Source organism: Lactuca virosa, chromosome 4 (genome assembly GCF_052849685.1).
Source record: "Lactuca virosa cultivar CGN04683 chromosome 4, Lactuca_virosa_CGN04683_v6, whole genome shotgun sequence".
Lineage (NCBI taxonomy): Eukaryota > Viridiplantae > Streptophyta > Magnoliopsida > Asterales > Asteraceae > Lactuca > Lactuca virosa.
Window position 1 is genome coordinate 30270179 of NC_136429.1, and position 21241 is coordinate 30291419.

General features: G+C 34.7%; 1 long non-coding RNA gene across 1 annotated transcript; it reads left to right on the forward strand.

Annotated features, from left to right (window-relative positions):
* Positions 1-3414: 3414 nt before the first annotated feature.
* Positions 3415-5358, forward strand: LOC145168559 (uncharacterized). The gene is made up of 4 exons (XR_013741934.1): positions 3415-3643; positions 3735-3819; positions 4652-4715; positions 5308-5358. It is a non-coding gene; the product is annotated as an uncharacterized LOC145168559 (long non-coding RNA).
* Positions 5359-21241: the final 15883 nt, after the last annotated feature.

Sequence of the window (21241 nt, forward strand, 5' to 3'; positions counted from 1 at the left end):
ATCCCTAGTTCCTTTGCTGCCATGATTATCGGCATCTCAAAGTACTTCGCTATCTCTTCAAACTCCAATGGTCTCAATCTATTTGCCACCTTCCGGTCACCGTGATCAGTGGTGGCAGCACTAGAACTACCTGTAGCCTCACCACCGGATTTACAGTCTTCACTGAAACTAACCAATGGTAAATTACCATCCTCCCAACAATCCCATAAGCTTATGTCTTTAAGGGGATCCAAATCGTGAAACTCATTTCTAGAAATGATGTTTTGATCTTTGTTAAGTACTGTGGAAACGTTCTGATCGAGCACTTCATGCAATTTTTCCGACAACTCGAAATCCTGATGGTTGAGCAGGTCACCACTGCAAAAAAAAAAAGCAAACCATGTTTTGATCAATATAAACAAAATCACTTTTCTGTGCAAAAGATGGTGTAATGAGTGACATTTATATATACCTGAACAGATCCTGATGATCAAAGTACTGAAACCGATTGAGGTCATCTATGGGGTTTTGATGATCTGCAGGCGGATCCATTTGTGAGGGAGAAGTTAAAGAGTCGCGGTAAGAATGTGCTGATTTATATAAGGGAAGTGGGAGAAGTAACGAATAACAAATAAAGAGGAAATGAATGGTCTTTGAGCCGTAACCTTCTTCTGTGATGATTTATATAAGGTAAGTGGGAGGAGTAATAAATAAAAAATAAAGAGGAAATGAATGGTCTTTGAGCCGTAACCTTCTTCTTCAATTCACACACATATACGTATATGTTGCTGCAAATTAGGACTTTTGTGCCTCATGCATTTAATGCATCACATGCCTACTGCATATTCTTGACTTTGAAGCTACGTACCAGTTTCGAATTTCCCCAGTAGCACATTTTTCATTAGAAAGTACTCCAAGTCTTCACACATGCAAATTATGACTTGAGTGTCGCTATAGGTAACTAATAAAACTTTATTTTTTTTAACCCCTTAAATATCAGTACAAGCATCTAACATCGACATTTAAATTCTAAATTTCTTTTTATTACTAAAACTAGCATCTATTCAAGTCTATAAACCATGAATCTTGGGAACACGGCAAAACCCAAATAAGTCTTATCATCTATGTAAAAACTCAGGGTTTTTACCAGTGAATCTATCAGTAGCGGAGCTTGAACAATTAACTTGGGGGAGGGGGGCCGAAAATATTATAAACTGAAATTAACAAAAAAAAAATCAAAATCAAAATTTGAACAATAACCAATAACTCATTTAACAATAACCAAATCTATAAGTTCATAACTTATAAATCAAATTGGAAAATCGCCAAATCACAAATGACAGCCAAATTAAAAAGAAACTCAGTAAGACAGTAGTAACGCATAAATAGGCAACGGATTGACTGAAAACAGCAGCAGCAGTGCAATACGCCAACACCAACAATCAACAATCTTACAATCAGAAAAGAAAGAACAGCTGAACAGGATATGGGTCTCAGGATTACATACCTGATTTCTGTGAAGTGTGAATAGGGATTTGGGCATTAGGCGATGGCGATTGGCGAGAGTGAGACCAGGCGACTGACTTAGCGAGACAGCGAGAAACGAACAGCAGGCGAGATAGGCAGCGAATTGGGCAAATAGGGATGAATCGATTTTGATTTCTTGATACCGGGCTTGGTAACACTTGCCTATAACCCAAGTGGGGTAACAAAGTGGATGTTCATTTGAGTTGGCCCAGTAGGCAATGTGGGCCTGAAGAGCCGAGGCATGTTATCTATCCACTGTCGAGAGAGAAGAGTTTTTGCAGCTATGTGAAGCCAGCCTGACGCATTGCCTCTTTCTCTAAGACCCAAGCCTAAGCTCAAGCCACATGAATCAACTCTCGACTTGGATCGGGCAAGAGTATTGGACCATTCTGATTGGGAATCGGGAGGGGCCAAAGCCCAAGTTTGAAGATAGCAGGCTTATAACAATTTTATTTTGAACTACAATTCCTACTCCTGGCCCCAATAATACTACGCCCCTGGAATCTATGATGGCTAGTGTAAACGTTATGGTCATATATCATTAAGATTCTATGGACTTAGAATGTGTGATTCCGCCTCATTCCCTGTTCCTTGTTTGGTTGTGGGCTTAAGGCGGGGTCACCCATCCAAAATGCCCTTGCAATCTTAATGATATACGACTAGTTTACGCCAATCGACTATAAAAGAACTAGTAGGACTTATAATGCAAATTTCGTCAAAATTTGTTGAAACATTCGTAATGATGGAACTCGCTAACTACGTTATAAAATATTCATAGTGGTAATACCAAGGATAAAACAGGGAGTATAAAAGCACACATAGAATACTCTATCATCCCAAAACAATAAACTCCTTTTAAATTGACTCAGTTCAAGTTACAATAAGAAATTTCCAAGGTCGTCATGTGACATCAGGAGGGTTGTTCCTCACCATAATCAATTTCTTGTACTACGCAAAGTTTTCCACATCTTTTTCCAAACTCTTGAAGTCCCAATCAAAATGCAACTTTCGGGACGAAATTCCCTCTAACGGGGGGATGATGTGACAACCGTCAAATTTCGGTCAAGTCAAAGTGAAACAAAGTCAACAAGTCAAACCGGTCAACTCCATTAACCCTTGTATGTTAGGGTTTACATTATACAATTCGCTATTTCAATGAGAAAACATCATTTGAAAAATTCATGTGTTTGATTTTCCTTAGCCTTAACAGTGCTAAACAACGAACCAAAGCGATAAAACACTATTGCACAATCATCGGGATTGTGTAAGACACTAAATCATGGCTTAACGGGGTTTATGGACCTTTCGTTGCGAAGCCGGACACTCAAAAAGATCACAAACGAAACCTCTCACAATCTCTTTCACTCAACCTCTCTCTATTAAAATCTCTCCCAAATCTCTCCCGAATCTCTCCCAAATCTCTCTCAAAAGTTCCTTTAAATTTTTGTAATCATTCGGGCCATCCCGACCCTTAATTGGGTCAAAAACCACTTGAAACGGGGTAAAAACGGGTAAAATAGGCTTAAGGACCCAAAACTGAAGCTTCAGGACCGAAGTCCCTGTCATAAAGGAAGACGACACACATTTGTCTGTCATAACCTTACGACGCGCGTGTTGATGACACGCAATGAGTATCAAGGAAGCCCCTGTCATAAAAGAAGACGACATGCATTTTTGCGTGTCATAATGTTTCCGGTTTTTCGACTACGACTTTGTTTTAGGCCCGTTTTTCATCATTTTAACGCGGGATTTTCACCAAAAACTTTATTTTTACAGTTAGAACTCTATATGTCAGTAATCCCCACTTTTTTAGGGCCATTCATACCAATAATTAGTACGGGAGGTGCTTGAGGTGGAAAGATGACTTTACTTTACTTTATGTCACATGCCACCACTCACACCCACTACATGGCCAACTCTTTCCCACTACATGACCAGCTCTTACCCACTACATGACCAACTCATACCCACTACATTACCAGCCCCACTCCTTGTCTAAGTATAAAAACCCATCCCCTCTCTTCATACTTCTTTCATTCTCTCATTTTCCTCCAAGGATCACACTCCAAATTCTCTCACCATTCTCTCTCCATTCCAAGACTTCCAAGGCTGATTATCAAGCTTTCTTCCACTCTTGGTAAGTATAATTCATTCTTCCTATGATTATTACACATCCTTCTACTCAAAATCATAAGAATCTTACACAAACATCGTCACCTTCATGTTAGGTTCTCGATTCGTCAAGGCATCTTCTAAGTGTTCTTGGGTTGAACACTTCTCTTCTCCAACATCCATCCTCTAATAACACATAAGGTGAGTTCATACCGATATATTTTCATGTTTTTCTTAGGTTTTAAGGGGGGGAATACAAGTTAAAACACCAAAAACACAACTAAACTCATTTAACAGTCTTCAACAGAAACGTTTAACTCCATTCACGGACTGTTTTGGTCAACTTAAACATTTTAGTTTTCAAAACTGTTTCAGACGCATATAGTTCAGATTCATACCTTTAAAATGACTACTTGCACATCACCATATGAATTTTCTACGATTTATGGTGATTTTTACAAAACTGTCTATCATTTCAGAAACAAAACCGGACCAGTCTGTGAATATGAATATTTTCACACAAGTTGGAGATCACTAAAAATCATGAGAAAATTTATGAACAAACTAGACACACTTTCTAAACTCTCAGAATTTGCGGTTTTTGATTTAGACCTTTGATGATTTTTCTATAAATTTTCTAAGAACAGTAACAGAAACGTTATTACTAGAAAAATACCATCAATTTCATTTACGCCTTGTAACTCGTTGAGCAAGGTGTATATCATTATGTAATCATATATTATTACATTATATGTCATTTTGTCTTGGTAATTAGATATACATCAGAAAACAAATGGATTTTTACCTTCACAAGTATGGTAAATAATTAATTTTTATAAACAAAGTTTACATCCGTTATACACAAACATTTGGTAAACTATGACAATTATAGTTTATGAACACTACTACTACCCTTGTTGTGATAAACTATAATAGGTATAGTTTATGATACATTTACATAACAAACTATAATTTGTATTAATATTGTATTCTCGTTTAGCAGTTCCTAAACCAAAACTATTAATTATATTAGGTTCTACGCCATTTTGACCCGAACCGTCTATCGTACGACACACGCATTTCGTTTTGGGACTAAAGTGAGTAATCTACCCCATATTTTATAATTTTCAATACTTTTGGGGTGTATCATGTGGTTCTAATATGTTCCAACTTCATTTTATTGTTTTATCACAATTGAGACATTGTTGGGACATTTATACGTGAGTCATTAATTGTATAACTATTGTTTGTTTACGCTACATGTACTTGTAGTGCATTATCATTTTTAGTCTAATCTCCATGACTATGCCCGTATTCTTGAGGTACGTTATGGACAATAATAGCGCTATTGGGTTGACCACCCCGCCTTGGGACGCTAAGGTGATTGATCGCACGTGGTTGAGTGTGTATGATGATTAGATGCTCCATCCTATATATATTTATATATATATATATATATATATATATATATATATATACATATGTATATATAGGGTGAGGACTTATTGTTGTTGTTATCATTTGTTAATCAATTTTTGATTTATAAACCGTTATCTCAAATACAATTGTTTGCCGACTTCAAAAGAAAACAAATTTCCAATTATAAAGGTTTCAACTTCACAATTTTCTCTACTAAAATTAGATTACTCACCAACTCTCGTAGTTGACCTGTTTTTACCCATGATGCAGATTTGAAGAATGAAGTTGATGAAAAATAGGTTGTGCCTTAGAAATCCACAAGACTATTTAAATTTGATGTAATAAATGTTGTTCATATTTGGATTTGTATTTGTATGTTGTGGATCTTGTTTGCATACTTAGTACTTAATTGAATCTAATCATATTATAACATAGTTGCCATGAGACTTTGAACAATATATCACGCCTCGATCGATTCCGACAAGGATCGGGGTGTGACAGTATAATCCTAGTCGTTGCTTTTTTTTAAGATGACACAGAACTTTGAAAAACCAAATTTCTCAATGAAAGTAGTAGAGAAATTACAAGTTGATTCATGAAAAAAGGGCTAAAATCTAAATGCAAGAAATACCTGTAATGTGTGGAGCAAATTACAAGTTGCTTCAGGAAAGTCTGAACGTATGGTCAATGCTTGACGATAGCTTTTAATGGCTGCTTCCACATGTCCACTACAAATTATAAGTCCATGTGTTCAAAATACAAATTCATCTCAAATTTTACTATTTGATAAGGTTAAGTAAAATAAGTTTTTTTAAATAGATGAAATGAGGTATTTCTCAATGAATGATGAGATGGAGTTTGAGTTGGAGGTTTAGGGGTTTATAATTGATAACAATCATGCGTATGGAATTGATAATTATGTGAGCTCTACTCTCAAGCGTCGGTAATTTTTTCCGGCAGCAATGGCGGGAGAGACAGGAGAGTGGGGGAGACTGACAAGAGTCGGAGGGGTGGCATAGAATATAAGGAAAAAAAATTTGTTCTCATTTGTTCTGAGTTTAAGAAATGTTCTCATTTGAACATAACTCTCTCTCTCTCTTTCTCTCTCTCTCTCTCTCTCTCTCTCTCTCTATATATATATATATATATATATATATATATATATATATATATATATATATATATATATATATATATATAGAGTTATGTTCAAATGAGAACATTTCTTAAACTGAGAACAAATGAGAACAAATTTTTTTTCCTTTTATATATATATATATATATATATATATATATATATATATATATATATATTCCCTTTCATCTTTCTCCTATAATAAGTAATTTTCTTCTCTTATCATTCCCTTTTATTCTGGATTCTTGATCATAATGACTTTCAAAATCAAATACTAATAATCATCAATAGTCATTTTATCATATAAAAATGTTTTGATCTCAAAGTTTCAAAGGACACTATTATTTGGTTTCAACTTCTAGAAATATTCAAACTTAAAAGTTATTATAAAAATTAGTTTAACACTTAAAAAATGATTAAGTTTGCATTTTCATAGTATGTCATTTTTCATAGTCCAATATGTAGTGATGCATGTCGATTTCTTTTGAATCATCACAATGCATATACATAATTTTTTTTGACAATGAACGTTTGAACATTGTTTAAAAAAAATTAAGTTGAACATTTTAGTTATTTAATGTTAAAAAAAAATTTAAACTTTTATATAAACGTCAATACTTCATATTATATATTAAAACCCATGAAAATATTTGACATGAGAGGGTAAAATAATTTTTTTTCTTAAAGTTTCCCATCGAGGTTTAAAAAATAAATCGAATGTTTATGATAATAACATTTTCATTAAATGATGTCATTTTAATATAATCGTTTTATATTTTATCAATATGAGACATCATAAAAGGTAGAAAATATGATATATCTACAAAAAAAAAACATTCATGGTTGACCACATAGTTATCGGAATGTTAATGTTGATGCCTAAACCGGATAAAATCAAGAACATAAGAGTACAAATATATAAGAGAAATAGTAAACTACACGAATGGTCCTTTAACTTTATAGTTTTTCCCTAAAACGGTCATTACGAAACTTTTTCCCTCAGATGATCCCTACGGTGCAAACCATGCTCACAAATGGTCCTTGTCGTGGATGTCCGTTAGATTAATACGTTAAGCCGAAAGAATTTTAGATATTGACTATTTTCGCTATTTTGTGAAACTTGTATAAGGACCATTTATCAAATTTAACAAAAGGAACATTTGAAATATTACATTTTTAGTCTCTCACTTTTTTCTTTTTACATTTTCGGCTCTTTTTTTGTACAACTTTGTTATTATATATTATTTAAATATATAAATATTTTTTGTTGTCTAGATTTTATCTAAAGTATTTAAATTACCATACATAATTAAATATTTTAATTTTCTATTTTTATCTAAAAATATTTAAAGCGTAAAAACATCATTTTATTACTTTTTAATTTTTATATAATGTAATTTTTAAGATTTATCTTCATTTATCTTATACAAATATATTTATTTTTATGAAAAAAAACATGATATGTTATTATAAAAAATACATCATTATAGAAATATTAGTATGCTGCTATTTTATTTAAAAATATAAGTACATGGTTTAGAGTTAAAGATAAAAATATGTTTCGGTTTTGATTAAGTACAATAAATTATATATTGCTTTGATATAATATTTTGATATTTAATTTTAAAAAATTTATTAGTTTTATCAAATTTTGAATATATTCATTAATAAGAAATAAATTTTTTAAAGCAAAATTAAAAAACATATATTAGCAAATATTTTTCTTCGCTGCTATACATGCTAAAATAATTAACCATATGAATTAATGTCATCTTATTTTCATTTAATTCCATTTAATATGACATTAATTCTCTTTAATTCATTTTATATATATATATATATATAAAATATTTTTATTTTCTATTAAATAAAATAAATTAAACAGAATTAATGTCATATTGTGCATATGGTTAATTATCTTAACATTTGTAGCAACATATTTAAGTATTAGCTAACATACGTTTTTTTTTATTATTATTTTGCATCAAAAAGTTTATGTCTTATTAAGAAATATATTCAAAACTTGATAAAATAGCAACATCCTATTATTTCAATAATAACATATTTTTTATAATAACACATCATGTTTTTTCATAAAAATAAATACATTTGTATAAGATAAATAAAGACAAATAATAAAAATTACATCATATAAAAATTAAAAAAAGTAAAAAAATGATGTTTTTACCCTTCAAATATTTTTAGATAAAAAATAGAAAACGAAAATATTTAATTATGTAATGTAATTTAAATATTTTAGATTAAATCTGGACAACAAAAATTATTAATATATTTAAAAAATATATAATAATAAAGTTGTGAAAAAAGAGGGCCGAAAATGTAAAAAGAAAAAAAAGTAAGAGACTAAGATTGTAATATTTCAAATGGTTCATGTGTAGAGTTTCACAAATAGTCCTTAAGCAAGTTTCACAAAAATGGTAGAAATAGTTTTTATCCAAAATTCATCCAACTTAACGGATCCATATAACGGACATTCATGGTAATGACCATTTGTGTGTAAAGTTGGCTCCGTAGGGATTATCTCAGGGAAAAAAAGTTTTGTAAGGACCATATCAGGGAAAAATTGTAAAGCTAAAGAACTATTCATATAATTTACTCTAAAAAAGCATTTATCCTCTTTACTTATAGAGGTATGTTTTCCTATGAATTTTGTTTCTTAAGAAATATGAGATAAGAAATGTGTTAGTCTCTTTACTTGTATTTGATTGCTTTTACTTCAAATTTTTTTAAGCGATGTAGGATAAAAAAAATGACACAAAAAGACAGATGATAAAAGCAAATTTGATCACACATTGTCATGGTAAACAAAATTAATACTCTTTTATTATATAAATAAAGTCTTCTCTTTAAAGTTAAAATAGTCACATAATTCATTAATCATTTTTTATCCTTAAGAAACTTTTCTTAATATTAAAGTTCAAGGAAAAAATATAACTAAACATTATATTATTTGATTATAACAATGTTGAGTTTACATAATGAGTCGATTTCGAGTATAAGGTATTCATTTTTAACAAAATAATATAAAAATTAATGTTAATTAAATTTCGTGAAATTAAATTCTAATAATAAAAAATAGAAATGGTTCATGGAATGTTGTAGTTTATGCTAAAATTAGAGAATTATGAACATTTGATTTGACATGAGGAATTAAAAGAACACATAGAACACTGTGATTTCGGTGCTAAAATATATATTCGATCATAGGAATGAGTACAAAAAGGGATCTAGATCTAGCTCTAAATAAATATCACACTCACTAGTCAGAATTAACTACATCTCTCAAGCACACTCTACAAGTGGTATGCAACCCACTATATATAGAGGTGCTAACATGTGTCTCTCTCTCTTTCTCTCTCTCTCTCTCTCTATATATATATATATATATATATATATATATATATATATATATATATATATGTGTGTGTGTGTGTGTGTGTGTATATATATATATATATATATATATATATATATATATATATATATATATATATATATATTTCTCATTTCCCAATGCATCAATCTTATATGCAAGTCAATCTACAAGAGTTAAACCATTACAATGTCACTCCATGAATAACTTTGTACCCCAACATTCTCCTCCTCAAAGTTAAGAACGGATGGCCCGCTTCAATCTTCCAAAAATTAGCAACTTCACGAACTAAGCCTCAAGCGTGACAAATGTTGAAATGAACTTCAAATCTTCAGTTCTTCAATGAACTTCCAATCTGGGTTCTAGAGTGTAACACCCAAAATCAGAAAGACCAAGAAAGGAAAGGAAACCCTAAGTCAAAGGGGTCAACTCGTCGAGTCTAGGGAAGAACTCGACGAGTCGGAGCGGGTTCCGTGTCAAAGATTATGTGACCGACTCGGCGAATCGGCGAGTGGACTCGGCGAGTCTGGTCTGGGTTTGGAAACCCTAATTACGGGACTTGGTACCCTATTTAAGCATGTTATTCTCTTCCCTAGGGCTCATATGCGGCCCTTATTGTCCAGAACTCGAAACCCTAGCCACCCAAATCCATTGTTGAGCTAGTTCTTGCCTTGAGAGTGAATTGAAGCTTGGAGAAGGAAGAAGGACCTTAGTGGTGCAAGAAGAAGCTATAGATACAGAGTTGGGGTAGCATTTCAGACCATTTAGAGGTAAAAAGCTCTTCCCTATCCTAGTGAAATCGTGAGACAAAAACATAACCTTGCTTAGTTTGAATGACATAATATGTTTAGCATCGTCTACAAGAAATGTATCCATTAAAGCTTATGTAGTCATTGCACCTTAGACTAATTCCTCTAACCAATAAGGTTTGAAGTTAAGTTTCCAAGCTTAAGCATATGTTTTTCTTTTTTAGGATTTTTAGTTTTGAGTGAAAAAAAAAGTGAGTTGTGAAAAAGGAAAGAAATAGAAAAAAGAAGTTGCAAAAGTTTGAGTGAATAAGAGTCTACAAATCTATGAAGATCAAATGTTATGTAGAAAAGTTCAAAAAGTCCCAAAAATCGAAGACTCAAGTTGAAGAATAAGGCAATTTTCCAAGTTATTATTATTGTAAGTTTTTTCTTTCTAGGTTATTTTTCCACATGTATGCTTGGGTGCTTAACCAAAAATTACCTTGAGGATAAGAAAGATTTTTTGAGGATATATTTGGAGGGATGCATAAAATGAATGTTGTTCAAAATAACTGGGAAGTGGTTATGAGGATTGTGAGTATTTAGGATTGGGGATCTATTTAGGAATCATTAGACACAAATACATGCATTGCGGTCTCAATGTAATGGATGAGCTCAAAATGGATTGTATTGTACGATGTTGGGAGCTAGGGTTTTGATGTGATAGTATGATGATTATAAATTCAGTTTTTCTTGAGGGCAAGCAAAAGTCATGTGGGGGGTGTTTTTATATTTTCATATTTATTCATATATTTTGTGCATTATCTTAATATTTTTAGTTACAATTGTACTTATTTTAGTACAAAAGGTAGTTAATATGTTTGAAATCTGTTTTGTACTAGCGAAGACATGCTTGGGATAAAATGAAAGTAAATTGTGGAGCTAGAAGCGGGAAAACTGGATCAAGTCAACCAAAGTCAAAAAATCCATGCATATTGAAGTCCACGACGTAAAGATCCTTAGCCACGTCGTGGTGAGGAGAATATTTGCGAATAGAGAAACCGAGTTGGGGAATACGTGTTAAAAAAGGTAGCCACGCCGTGGAGCCAATCTGCCACGATGTGGGAGCCCGTTTTTTGAAACTATATATATTGTGGTTCTACCTTCTACCCTACCTTATGCTTAAAATTATTCTCGACTATTGAAGACTAAAAACCCTCTAGAAAACCATTGGAAGTTCAAAAATCGTTTGGAGCTAAATTGTTGAAGAGATACAACAGAAAACAACATTAAATCTTTTGGTTTGCTAGCTATAATTATTTCTAGTCTTATTTGTTTCGATTCTATGTGTTTTTCAGCTATGATTAGGGGATAAAACCCTCTATTTTCATTGGTGATGATGAACCCTTTGAACTATGAGTTGATTTTAATCTTATGACTATTTATTGTTGGTTTTTCTAGTGTTGATAAATCAAAATCCTTACATGTTTAAGTCCTAGTTTTTAATTTCCTCGATACAAGTTTTGTGTAGTAGATGATCATTCTATTTTCATGAACTTGTTTACCTAGAGATTTATGATCATTAAATTGCTAGAGCTAGGATTGGACAAATCTTAGATTAGGTAAATAAAGTTAGTAACTTTAACTATGTTAGAGAGCATAATTGATCCATAATTTGTGTTTGGTTGCTTGACTTGATCATAGAAAATTAACTCTTAAAATCAATTTATCTTAAAATTTATCTTACAATTGACTTTATCGTGCATAGCCAAATTTATCTTAAAATCAATTTTGTGTTTACTTGTGTTTGATCATAACATAGTAAGTCATAAATTGGTAACAACTAGGAATTTGATCATAATTACTAGTTACATGATACTTTGGTAACCAACATTAGTAATTTAATAGAAATCAACAAAAGGAAAAGGGGGGATTCAGATCTAACGAAAGTACTCTTTAAAATTGAATTCAAAATGTTTTCTTTTCTTAGTTTAATAGTGATATTTGGTAGTTTTTTTATTTAAGTTCTTCTGATCTTGCAAAATCAGTAAAAAAACCCTCATTTAAAATTTGTTTTATAGTTTAATTATTAGTAGTTATTTTATAAATTGAAATTTTGTTTCCTGTGTTCGACACCCGACTCACCTAAACTATTCTATAATTTTTACTAGGTACACTGCCTAAGTGCAATTAGTTAGTTAAGTATGTTAGTGTTTTGGTTAAAAATTACACAAGTATAAATCAACCAAGTTGAATGAGAGGTTGTGATGTTCGAATTGTGCAATAGAGAAAAGTAAAGAGAATGACACAATTGTTTACAAGGAAAGCCCTTAATATTTGCTAGGATCTCCGACACAAAATCTTGGGAGGTGATAATGATCACCTGCCTTGATGATTTTATTAATATAAAATGATGATTACAGATAATATTTTAGTAAGAACAAGTGAAAAAGTTCGTAGAGTCAGCTAAGAGTAAGTAGAGTGTGTCGTGTGCGAGATAATGTGTAAATTTATAGTCTAAACTAGCTACCAAGATGTCTGATATTCCTAGGATCCTCTATGACCAGCTTTATGAACGTTGTTGGACTTGGTATTCCATGTCTTTAGCATAGTTGAGATGACTATCTGTTGAGAATAAATCTTCTCTTGACTATTTTTGCACATGTGTTACTTAGAAACGAAATATAAGCATTATAAATGTTAGTAAATAATAATAACGGTAATAGTCGGGATCCTGAGATAGTTGAGGATCCTGAATATCTGATGAGGTTTGAGGATCCTGAATGCTTTAAGGATCCTGGACCTAATAATTGCCCCAAAGTTATTCCTGAAAATATAAGAGTTAATTTCGAGAATATTAAAGGGATAACTTGAATTAAAAAGGTAAAAGGAGAGAGAGAAAAGTAATTTCCAAAATTAACCCTTAACGGCTAGGTAATTTTGAAATCCAACGGGTGGATAACTAGTCGTTAATGGTCAAATCAACCTTAAATCTTCATTATAAATAGAGGTGATCATTTCCACAATTCTCTTTACTTGTCTCAATTTTCTTTGCTTTCTTCGTACTACCGGTGATTTCGATAAAGGCAACATCCTCTCTGCCTCATCTCCTTTCTACCAAATTTTCGATCATGGGTAAAAAGATGACCGTTTCTCGCAAGAAGATCCTAGGTCTTCCTGAGGTCGATTTCATCGATCAAGGAGTCTTGTCTTATGACGAGACGTGCTCCTTCGATGATGGTGATATCGAAGCGTTGAAGGCTAGTGATGCCTTCCCTCCGGAAGCAGTATTCAGACCTTATGACCCTTTGATCCAACCAGACTTAATCTCCTCCTCTTCGGTGTGCTTTCCAGGGTATCTTTTCTCTGTTTTAGGCCTTAAATTCCCTTTTTCCGGAGTGGTCTCGGAGTTTTTCGAGATCACGAAACTTTCTTTCGTCTAAGTGATGCCTATCATTTGGAGGATCCTATCCTGGGTTGAGTGTCTGAATCAGACACATGATCTTGGCATGGGTCTAACTGAATTGACCCGTGTCTATGATCTCTCAACTTTGGCAATTCTCGCTTCCTGTTCAAGGTCAAGAGTGGCAAGCCTCCTCTTATGTTAAAAAAACACAATGATGGGGCTTGGAAGGGGAGATACTTCTTTGTCAGGCGTGACTCTATTCTTGGCGCAGATCCCTTACCCAAAGATTGGGTTAAGAAGGGTAGGATTTCAATACTTTTCCTTGTGATCCTGAAATCTTATTCTTATTTGGTTTTTTCTGATACAAGTTTCAAGCTCGGGGAGCTCATTGCTGCTGCTGAGGACACAGAGGATAAGATTACTACTTTTCTTTCTCTCCCGGAGGCAGATAGATCTCTCAGATGTGATCAATCCAGTCTCGAAGAAGGATCTTCCAACACAGCTTCTATGGCTACACATATATATTTCTTTCTTATTGATTTGAATTGTTATCTGACGATCTTCGATCTCATCAAGATCCTTGTTTCTTGCGCAGGTTCCAGGACTGTTCGCTCAAGTGCTCGCTTCGCTTTGGCTGACCTTGAGGATGACATGACCAGTGGCTTGGTCAGGATTAAGTGGGAGAATCCCTCTGCTTTGCCTCCTTCAAAGAAAGCCCAGCTTGACCTGGTTGTGAAGACTCCAGGATCCCGAAAGTGGAAGACTTATGAGGCCACATATTCCGGCCTAGAAAACCTCAGCATCGAGGACGCTCTTGGGAAGTTGACCTCATTTTCCCAGGCAGTAAGTTTCCTGTGTATAAGAATTATTTCGTTTAGTTTATCATGCTCGTTTCTTCTTTTGCCGATGTTTGAGTTTCTTTCAGGTCTCTACTCATGTTTCTCAGTTCACCAATGATCTTAGGATCCGTGCTGAGAAAGCTAAGTCTGCTCTAAAAGAGTAGGAGAAAATCTAGAGGACCACCAATGAGGATCTTCTATGGAGGGTGGAGTTGTTGAGAAAACAAAAGGCTGAGAACGAGGAGGATCATCTTGTGGAGCTTGAGGAGGTGATTGTCGATGCGAAGGCAAGTGCTGTGGTGGCTATCCTGGAGGCTAAGATCAAGTTGGTGGAGGATCTTGAGCATTCAGTATCCTGGAATATAGTAGGATGGCATGAGGCACTAGCCAAAATAAATGGCAAGCCTGCACCACTGCTGAGGATATTGTACCGCAGCCAGAAGTGGAGAAGGAGGAGAAGAAGGTCGATGATGACCAGGCTAAGGTCTAGGCCATTTAGGTGGTTAGTGTAGTGCAGTTTTTTGATGTAACCATTTGACTCCTGTAGGGTTCTAAGCCTTTTATTTTGAATACAATGGTTAATCTTTCCTTTATCTTTCTATGTTTCCTTTACCTGCATAATATGATCTTTGCGTAGTTAGGATCCTAAAAACAGTGAATAATTTTCAAGATAAAGTTCTTTTGGAAAATAATAGATAAAATGATTTGATAAGGATTGAATTAGTTAATCAATTAAAAAGTAATAACTTAAGATAATAAGAACTCACTTTGTTAAGCGATTTAAAATGTTAAAAGTTTGATGACTGACTTGTAATCCTTAAGAGTTTCAAATAATTTTTATAATAAAACAAGTATAAAAGAAATGGTTTTGGTAAATCTAAGTGCTTTAAAACTTCTTAAAAGACATCAATTCAAAATAGTAAATGACTCTGAAGTGATGAAAGTTTATAAATCAACAATTGGTTTAGGATCCTGAAAAGTTTAAGATCCTTAATTTTACTTAAAAATTTTCAAAGTTAAGAAAAAGGAAAGATGGAACCTGATTGTCTTCGAGTTTTTCCTTAAGCTTCATAAGTTTTTCAATCTTAGAATTTACTCAGGATAAATCTCAACTTAGGAAAGAATTTGTGACCGTTGTTGACTTCTGATGATAAGATTCTTACTGATGAGGATCCTTAATGATTAGGATCCTAAATCATAAGATCATATGGGGGAATTCCCTTCTTAGAATAACCTGTTTAGGTTATAGATTTGACAAAATTCTTAGGTAACACAATAAGTTCAATTGATAACATCTTAATGTTATATACTGGGGAGGATCCCAACTTGTGACATATTTCATGGGAAAGATCCCTACTCATGATAACATGAAAATGTTATGATTCGTTTGTATTTTCTGGGGAAAGATCCCAACGTGTGATAACATGAAGATGTTATAAACCTTATGTAATTTCTGGGGTAAGGTCCCAATTTTAGATAACATCAAAATGTTATAAACCTTAAAGATCTTAACTTATGTTGAAATATAAGAGGGTTGCCAAGCCACTGCATCGTGAAAAGATCCTCTTATTCGTATCCCATAGTTAGATATCGTGTGTTCAAGCGAGGTGTATAAACCTTAGTTCGTGCCAAAGAGGTAATTAGTTCTTTAAAGTTTAGGGGGGATCAAGTACCCTTAATCCTAGGAGATATGATCAATCTTTATCTTGTCTATATGATAGTTTAAAGATCATACCTTTGATATAATGGAATTGTTCAAGTGTTAAGATGTTGAGATCTTCGTGTGACAAGATCCTTATGTTTCAAGATCTTCAACCTTGAGGATCCTTATGTTTCAGGATCATTACTTATGGAAATCCTTAGTTGTACGTTGTTTTACATAGCAATCGTTAGCTAAGGGTAGGCGTTAGTCTAGCTAACGCCCCTTCGATGCTTAAGTTAGTAATGTATTCGAGGAGAAAATAAGCAATGATGAAAAGTTAAAGGTAAAGAACATGTGAACCTAGGTTTTGTTGAAGATCAATCCATGTTATTTAAATATAGTATGCTTTGAGATGTATAGCATTCCAGGATCTTGGAAAATGTCTCCTTCGAGTGTTGCTAGCCAATATGCTCCTTTTCCTGCTTCAGCACTAGTGAGATATGGTTCCTCCCACTTAGGAGCTAATTTACCTACACTAGGATCCTTAGTGTTTTGGAATGTTTTCCTTAATACCAAGTCTCCTATTTGGAATCTTCTGACTTTTATGTTCTTGTTGTAAGCCTTGGTGATCCTTTGTTTATGAGCAGCAATGCATATCTTGGCAAGATCTCTGAGTTCGTCAACAGTGTCAAGATCCTGGGCTAGGATCCTATCATTGTTTTCTTGATTCTGGAGCAAGTATCTTGCTGTCAGGATCACTACTTCGGTAGGGATTATTGATTCTGTCCCAAACACCAAGGAGTAAGGGTTATGACCAGTGGCTACTTTGGAAGTAGTCCGATTTGCCCATAGGACGAAAAGAAGCTCTTCTGCCCATCTTCATTTCTTTTTATCTAGCCTTTTCTTCAAGTTGTTTACTATGATCTTGTTGCTAGATTTTGCTTGACCATTAGCTTGGGGATGAACAGGAGTGGACATTATCAATTTGATTCCCCAACTTGTGCAAAAGTCTCTTGTCCTCTTGCTTATGAATTGGGATCCATTGCCGCATATGATTTCAGTAGGGATTCCGAACCTGGTCAAGATATTATGTTTAATAAATGAGAATACCTCTTTGTCTCTAACCTGAACGAAGGCTTCAGCTTCGATCCACTTCGATAAGTAATCAGTCGTCACCAAAATGAAGACTTTTCCTCCTGGAGCTATTGGTAATTTTCCTACTATATCCATTCCCCATTTCATGAATGGCCATGGAGAGATAATAGGATGTAGAGGTTCCGCCGGTTGATGTAGGATGTTGTTGTGTCTTTGGCAAGCATCACACTTTTGAGCATGTAGAAAATAATCTCTCTTCATGGTTGGCCAGTAGTATCTTGTTCTTAATACCTTGGAGCATAAGGATCTTCCCCCAGTGTGATTGGCACAGTCTCCTTCGTGTATATCCTTCAAGACTTCTGCAGCTTCAGGATCTTCCAAGCATCTGAGGTATGGACCTGTCATAGACTTTTTATAGAGTTTACCTTGGATTATTATGAATCTTGAGACTCTTATTCTGAATTCTCTTTCGCTTTTTCATCTGTTGGGATCGTTCCATTTTGGAGATACTCCATAATGGGTTGGATCCGTGATCGTGGACTTCTTCGAGGATCCTGTTCGTCGGGATCCCTTTGAGGAGGGATCTGAGGGTCAGGATCTCCGATGGCTGCTACACTTATTGGTTGTTCAGGATCATCCGGTTTGTCGGAAAGGGCTTCTATAGCTGGAGTTATTATGTGGGTTATAGGGATCTTTATTTCTGGTGGGATCCTTAGGGAGGATCCTAAGTTGGCTAATGCGTCTGCTTTTGTGTTTTCTTCTCTGGGAACTTGGGTAAGGCTAACGTTTTCAAAATCAGAGGCTAATTTTTTGAGAATCTCGAGGTATAATGCTAATATTTCACCTTTCACTACATAAGATCCATTGAAGTGATTAGTTAATAATAAAGAATCAACAAATACCTAAAGATCCTTGATTTGAAGATCCTTAGCCAATTGCAGTCCCATGATGAGTGCTTCATATTTCTCTTTGTTGTTGGTCGCGTTGTATTCGCAACTAACTGCCTGAGGTAGGATGTCCCCCTGTGGCGATTTTAGTATGATCCATAGTCCGATTCCTTTTTGATTTGAAGCTCCATCTATGAATAGTGTCCATTTTCCCAAGTGTTCATCTTCTAGGAGTTGTTTAGCTTCAATGTCTACTTTGTGTTGTAGATCATCACTAAAGTTAACCACAAAGTCTGCTAATGCTTGTGACTTTATGTCAAACATGCTTAACTTCACTGACCATTTTTCCATCCTTCCTGACATCTCTGGTTTTCTCATCACATTCTTAATAGGATAATTAGTTTTCACATGTATATTATGTATCTTGAAATAATGTCTTAACTTAGTAGAAGTAGTTACTAATGAAAGAATTAATTTTTCGAGATGAGAATACCTGGTCTTAGGATCCAGAAGACTTTTACTTACATAGTAGATAGGATATTGGTCTCCCTTAAGATTCTTGGCTAGGACAGCACTTACCGTACTTGAGGATACCGAGAGGTAGAGGAGAAGTGGTTCTCCATGTATAGGCTTCACCAGTAGTGGCGCGGAACTTAAGTATCTTTTCAGTTCCTGAAAAGCTTCTTCGTGTTCTTTGGTCCATTCAAACTTCTTGTTCTTCTTCAAGATATCATAGAAGGGCTTACACCTTTCCGTGGATCTTGAAATGAACCTGTTGAGTGCTGCTAGTCTTTCGGTTAGCCTTTGGATGTCTTTTGTTGAAGATGGAGATTTCAGCTCGATGATTGCTTTGATCTGCTCCGGGCTTGCTTCTATTCAACTTCATGTTGTATTCATCTAGAATGTCAAAGGCTTCTTTGAGATCCCTGAGATGATATTCAGCTTTCATGGACTTCACCACCAAGTCGTCAATGTAGACCTCCATGGTGTCCCCCAGCTTGTCTTTAAACATCCGGTTCACTAGTCTTTGATATGTTGGACCTGCATTTTTAAGACCAAAAGGCATTGCAGTGTAACAATATATACCTGTCAAAAGAATCTAGGAATTTCAATTCATCTAAAACTTAAAGTCCTTTTTCGTTTTTCATGGTGGAAATTGGTAAATCGAGATTTAAACATGCCATTGAAAAGTTCAATGAATCTCAAAAGAATCTACGGATTTCAATTCATCTAAAACTTAAAGTCCTTTTTCGTTTTTCATGGTGGAAATTGGTAAATCGTCATTTACCTACCTTCAAATTATTTGCAATTAGATTACGACATCCCTCTTCTGAATTGTAAATAATTGTGTTGGGTCCTAGCCCTAATTTCTCATTTGGGTGTTTAATTGGGGATTCTTATCTAATCTAAACTTTGTTCCTTTTCTTTTTCAGATGTCTACTCCAAACAACAATGCTTCTGGCTCGACCCCTTCTGGCTCATTCTCACTCATGAACTTGTGTGGGAAGGTGATCTTCGATGGGTCCAACTTCAACGATTGGATCTGCAACATTCGCATGGTCACCCGCTACGAGGAGAAATAGTATGTTCTCGACAAGGAGCTTAAGGAGGTAAATGTGAAAACTGCTACACCCGAGGAAATTGTTGCCTACGAAACTCATGAGTAAGATGCTATGAAGGTTCATTGCATCATCCTCGCAACAATGACTGTTGAACTCCAAAAGTCCTATAAGGAATACTATCCATACAAAATGCACCAAGATTTGATGGAAAGGTACCATCAAAGTGCGAGGCAGGAAAGGTACGAGATCATCGCTGCGATGATCACTACCAAAATAAAGGATGAAGAGTCCATCATGGCCCACCTGCAAAAGATGCAGAGATTCGTGGACCGCTTGCTAAAGTTAAATGTTAACTTCGATGAGGAGCTGGCCATTAACATCATTCTACACTCGTTGCCTCCTTGTTACAACCAGTTTCGTATGACCTACCATATGAACAAGGAGGAGGTCACTTTGAGAAAGCTTCAAAGCCTGCTCAGGACTGCTGAGAACAGTCTAAAAGACAAATTTGTTGCATCAACTCCTACTGTTGCTGCCCCTGTCTTGGCCATTCGGCAAGGAAAACAGAAGAAGAGGAAGGCTCCTTCTAAGAGCTACAAGGGTAAACCCCAGGATGGATCCTCTTCTAGCATGACCAAAGCTAGTACTGCTGCCCCCTCTTCCAACCCAAAAGAACCATAGTGCTTCTATTGTCACGGAAAAGGGCATTTGAAGTGAAGCTGCCTGAAGTATATGCAGTACATCAAGGACGGGAAGATAAAGCCCTCCTTCGTAGGTAGTTACACTATTCAATCTAACAACTCATCATATGCTATTTCTTTGGTCCTTGACACAGGATGTGGTTTTCACATTTGTTCTGATTTACAGGGTCTAAGAAGAAGTAGGGATGTGGAGCATGGAAAGATGAACTTGATCGTGGGAAATAGGAAAGCGTCTCCTGTCACCAAGATTAGAGTTTACTCTTTAGTGCTTAGTAGTGGGTTAGGTTTAGATTTGAATGATTGTTGCTACTCGTCAGAAATGGCGAGAAACATTATTTCTTTTCATGGTTTGTAGAGACAAGGTTTTATATTTTCGTTTAATAATGAAATTGGTTCTATTAATGCTTTCTTGAATGGTACTTTCTATTTTGAAGCATTGCCTTGTAATGGAGTATATGAAACTGTGAATATTGTAGATAACTTAGGAAATAATGTGTTGCATATTGATTCATCCAATGGTTTGGACAAATCATGCGTGTGGCATTGTCGTCTTGGACATGTCAGCAAGTAACGCATAGCCCAACTCGAAAAGGATGGAGTGTTGGAGTCATTTGACCTAAAATCAGATGACACGTGCGAGTCTTGTTTACTTGGAAAGATGACCAAGTCACCCTTCACTTGTACTTGTGAAAGGGGTGAGGGTTTATTGGATCTCATACATACGAATGTATGTGGACCCTTTAGATCCACCACAAGGGATGCAACCCGCTTCTATGTGACTTTACCGATGATTACAGCAGATATGGGTATATCTA